Source organism: Gavialis gangeticus, unplaced genomic scaffold, assembly GCF_001723915.1.
Source record: "Gavialis gangeticus isolate Ggan-Ray unplaced genomic scaffold, GavGan_comp1, whole genome shotgun sequence".
NCBI classification, from domain to species: Eukaryota; Metazoa; Chordata; order Crocodylia; family Gavialidae; genus Gavialis; species Gavialis gangeticus.
In genome coordinates, this window is record NW_017728992.1 from 139,105,676 (window position 1) to 139,110,618 (window position 4,943).

The 4,943-nt window shown below is 35.5% G+C and overlaps 1 long non-coding RNA gene across 1 annotated transcript; it reads left to right on the forward strand.

Annotated features, from left to right (window-relative positions):
* The first annotated feature begins 221 nt into the window (after positions 1 to 221).
* LOC109299764 lies at positions 222 to 4,680 on the forward strand. Its single transcript, XR_002097992.1, has 3 exons — positions 222 to 460; positions 2,247 to 2,380; positions 4,076 to 4,680. It is a non-coding gene; the product is annotated as an uncharacterized LOC109299764 (long non-coding RNA).
* Positions 4,681 to 4,943: the final 263 nt, after the last annotated feature.

Genomic DNA, 4,943 nt, shown 5'->3' on the forward strand with positions numbered 1-4,943 from the left:
CCCCCCCCCCCCCCCCCCCTTTGCTTTTTTTAGCTTTCCTCAGCTGGAAAGTTTTGACATCTGCTGATTTGGGACATGGCTGAACAGCTGTCAGCAGTGGGGTAGCTGCTTTCAGCAGCAGTTGGCGGGATGGCAGGGTGCCAGCTTGTACCATCTGTGCGCCTGACATTTCATTCTAATTAACAGTAGGGTTAATTGTTCTGGCAGGCTCAAATGTAGTGTCTAACATTACCCAAGGGAAACATGTACAAGTGCAGGAGTGGCAGGGAGCTGGGGACAGCATTGCTAACAAACCTATTGAGGGAGAATGGTTAACAACTACTGATGATTTTACTAGCTGGCCACATGCAATAAGGCTGAGCTATTTTTTTTTTCTTTATTCTGATGAATTATGCCAAGCCTGTAATGATGTAGAAGAAATCAAGCTTCGCAAGGCTGAGACTGCTGCCTTGGGGCAATTGTGAGGGAACAATTTGCATGTTATTACTGCATATTCATACCTAATTGTGTTAGGCTTTGCTAATAGAGCAGAATGACAGTATGAAAAATCGAGGAACTGCTTTATAGCCAACAAAGCTAGTGTTTTTTCCCTACACTATGAGTGCTGAATGATCATTTAGACATTTAGTTGTTCAATATGACAAGTCTACCATTTGTTAGCTTGACATATAGTAATTTATAAAGAAGTATTCTAATTTTACTTTTAGTTTATTCTCATTTTATACAATATTCATGATAGCAATTTGAATGGGGATATTCATAGCTATTGTGAGTAGTTGTGATTCAAAAAAACTATTTTGCATGAAGCATTACTATTGTTTTATGATGTATTAATTTTAATGTTTAAATAGCTTTTTCATATGTTAATATAACATAAACCAGGAGTTGATGAGAAATCCTTATTATACTGATGCTGATACGCACGGTTTTAGCTAATGTCTTTATCTTTCCATTATGAACCCCTATTTTTAGACTACAAGGATTATTATTTGGACTAAGAAGCTGTTAAGTAGTACCATGTGTGATGTGTGTGATATGCTCTAAGTAACAGAAGTCCAAGCACTGATATACACTCAGTATGCCCAAGGATCTAATAAATAATCTAGTATATATCTAATAAATTATGTATCTTATATTCCAAATACAATGTATATTTGCCTCTCTGTGTGTGTGTGTGTGTGTGTGTGTGTGTGTGTGTGTGTGTGTATGTATATATGTATATGCACATGTGCATGTGTACATACCCACACCCACTCAAGCTCATTATTTCCCGACATTTATTCATATATAACAGTATAAAACTACTTGTATACAATAGTTCAATATTTTCCCAATTTTCCATTTTGAAAACTGACCCAACTTGGCATGAAAATTGTGCCTCTGCTACAGTACCACCATTCTTAATGTATTTGTCTTTCATGTTTTCCTCCTTACCTTCATACCCTCAAAGAAGGGCATGATTTACACTCTGGAAAATATTTCAGCCAGTCATTTACAATTTTAAAATTTAAATTCTAATCCCACATGAAGAAGTTATGAAAACACTATATTTTTAAATCCCTGTCAGAAAAGCTGATGCTAAATGTCATTACTAAATATTTGGAGAAGAAGGCCAACAATTAAATTTTCCAAAGGCATTTGGGAAGCTAAATTCCATCTTCAAACATGAGTTGAAATATTTTAAATAAATAATAAAGTATACCTGAATATTTTAAACCAAGGTCTGTGTTGTGTTCAACAAAAGAAAAGAAAACTAACTTTAGATATATGATTGAAACGTGAACCTCTGAGAGCCCATTATATTACTTGGATGATGGTACTTGACTGACGTATAGATCTGCTTATCCAAACACAATGGTTTCTTCATGAGGGAAAACTGTATTATAGACATTTTATAATTACTTCTATATGAAGTCAATAGAAGAAAAAAGGTTTTTTTCTTCATCTATTTAGTTCATATATAAATTATTTCCAAAATAATATGTGGTTAGTAAAATAATATGTATTTTAAGTTTTTTCTAACTAGCACTTAGATGTTCTGTCCCAGATATTATTTAAATCCTACAATCTGTGCAGCTTAATTATGTAGTAAAATATCAGAAGAATATATTCAAAATGCATTTGATATGGCTACTCTGCTCAGCTAATTTATGAGCCTTCTAAAATTGTGGTTATTTGTTGGTAATTTTATGACTTCAGACATAGAACTTTAGTGCCAACCAAAAGTTTTCTTTTTTTGTGGGTAGTCAGAAATTGGATGAAATCATGAAGGCTTGTGCTAAGCATCTAAAATTGCAACTTCCAGCCAAGGATAATGTGGTTCACTGCATTAAGGATGATCTTAATAAAACCGTGTGTGGCAGACATGTTAGTAGATAAGGTATGTAATTTTTATTTATTTTTTAATAAATTTACTAGCATAACTGTAGTCTTTTCAAAAGCAAAGAAGCAAAATGTACGCAGTACAATTTACCTGAATATACTATAAGGAATGTCACTGAATATTTGAACATCTTTAACAAATCAACATTTTAAAAATGCCTAGAGTTAATATAATTTATTATGCATGGAAAAGATGCTAAATATATTGGCCTTCAGCAGAAAATAATACAATGGTTTGATTAGATTTAATTTAATTATTGTTGTAAGTGAAAGCTCCCTCTTTTACCACTTCCTCCATCCTTCAATAAAATTCCTTCTAGAAAGACGTATTATTTAGCCACTTAGTAGGCTGTGAAAGAGGCAGAGCCATTAGAAGTTCCTGCTCATTCTCTTCCTTCTTTTGTTCTTTTTGAACTTGAACCATGGAGCCTATGCTCAAGTCCTCTGCCTCATGCCCTATATTTTATCTTTCCATTTTCCCACCATGTCTTTTAGAGTTTTGGCTGAAAAAGAAGTGGGGAAAATGCAAATGAATTAAACATAATTAGAAAAAGAGAGATTGTTGAGGCCCAACACACATTACATTTAAGATAGATTAACAGGTTAACTAGTAACTTGGCCACACTTTAAATCTATTTAAGGTATGATAATATAGTAAACGAGCCACGAAGTTATCAAACATATAAAGTGCAACAGCTTTGTGGTTGTCTATAATATCATGCTTTAGATTGAACACGTGGTTGGTTGGTCCATCCCAACACTCAGTTGAGTCCAGGACACAGCTGTCCCAGTAGCCCAATCCTGGAGTCCCTCTGTATGGGGACTTTAAAATCCTGTATGCCACCCAACTGAGCAGCACATAGGGTTTTAACTCTTCCTTGGGCACAGGAACCCCAGGACTTGGTTGCAACAGCCAAATACTGGCATCACTGTATGCTGGGACCTTTAAAAACCCAAGCTGCAGTTTTAGCAATCAGTTGATTGTCAGTTGGAGCCCTGGACTTGACAGGCTGGTTTCAGGTCCTAATTCAGTCTCTGGCCCCAACTGATAATCAGTTGGTTGTCAGCACTTAAATTTCAACTTGCAGGTGCAGGGGGAGTCCAGGATTATGGTCACAGGCTCCTTATTTACTGAAAAGTAAGGCACAATAGAGATCTAATCCTTAATTCCAAAATCGTGCATCCTGTTTATGCATATGTGCCGTGGCAGGAAGTACGATTGTTGAGATGCCTGCTTAGATTTCATTGCTCCTTAACCTGAATGTCTGTCAGAGGCCTACAGAATCTCTTGGTCTTGTGATTGTACCTTTCAAAGAGATGGGCTACCAGAGGGGACTATTTTAAAGTGTACCCTCTTTGACTTCAGAAATTAGGTAATATTTCTGATTTATTCTCATCCCTTGCACAGGTGATCAAATAAAACTCGAAGTATTTCCTTTTTTCTTTCCTTTTCTCTTTCCTTTCCATTGGATTATTTCTGCTGTCTTAGTTGCAAAACAAGTGATCTTTCAGACTCCCTGTAGGGCAGCTGTATTTTCTACCAGCAAAAACTTGTTTTCTCTCAAGATTTTCATTTTGCACATAGTATTGTGGTTAAGCACAACATTTTTCTGGCTGCGATGTTAGCTTGTATGTTTTGAGATGGCAAGAACATATGCTTCTTGATAATTTTATTTTGTTTTCTTTACTATAGGTTTTATTCATCTCTTGCTTTCCCACTTACTCCATTGAGATAAATTGGTTTAGATGAAGGGAAACTAAGTTCACCAACTTCCTATCCTGATCCTTGTTTCCTGTTGAAAAGAGGATGTTCCCTTAGGATGGAAAGCGTATGATGAACCATAGATGAACTATACAGACCATTTCAGGTCAGCATATGATTAACCAGAGATGAACCATACAGACCATTTCAGGTCAAATTCTTGTTCCTTTTCATCAACATAGAAAAAACAGGTTTGAACCATCAAACCCTAAGCTTTACTACTGAGTTAATGTAGATTATTCAAAGTCTGTTTGATTGGTAGTGGGAAACAGTAAAAATATCAGGCTGTTAAGTCAATAGGGCTGAGTAATTTGTGTCTGTGATTCTGATTTTATATCATCCTTTAATCAGAAATTATAAACTGAATCTTGATTTCTTCTTAAAACTGGCATGGGTGGAGGGCGCACTCCAAGCAACTTTGTAAAGTTTATTCTTCTACTTATGTATGTTTCTGCTTGTTACCTCTGCTATACGTAAGGAATTTTGTTACTGATCAGAGAGCAAGGAAGGGAAATGTACATAAAAAAAAAAACCCATCGCTTTTAAATAGTGTTCATTTATTCATTTATAAATAGTGTCCTTTTTTTCCCCTCAGTCTGCTTGCCCTCTTCCTGCATAGATGGTGGTTTGGAGTAAAAATGTTACTGTGTTTTCCTATTTTCCTTTCATATGCTTCTTTATTTTATCCTGGAAACATCTAAACTGAGGGAAGTGGTAAGCTGCTGTCTTTATACTTGCCTTGATTGTCAAGACATTTTAGGTATTTTTTTTTAACTTTGTTTCCTGGTAGTTTTGAGCA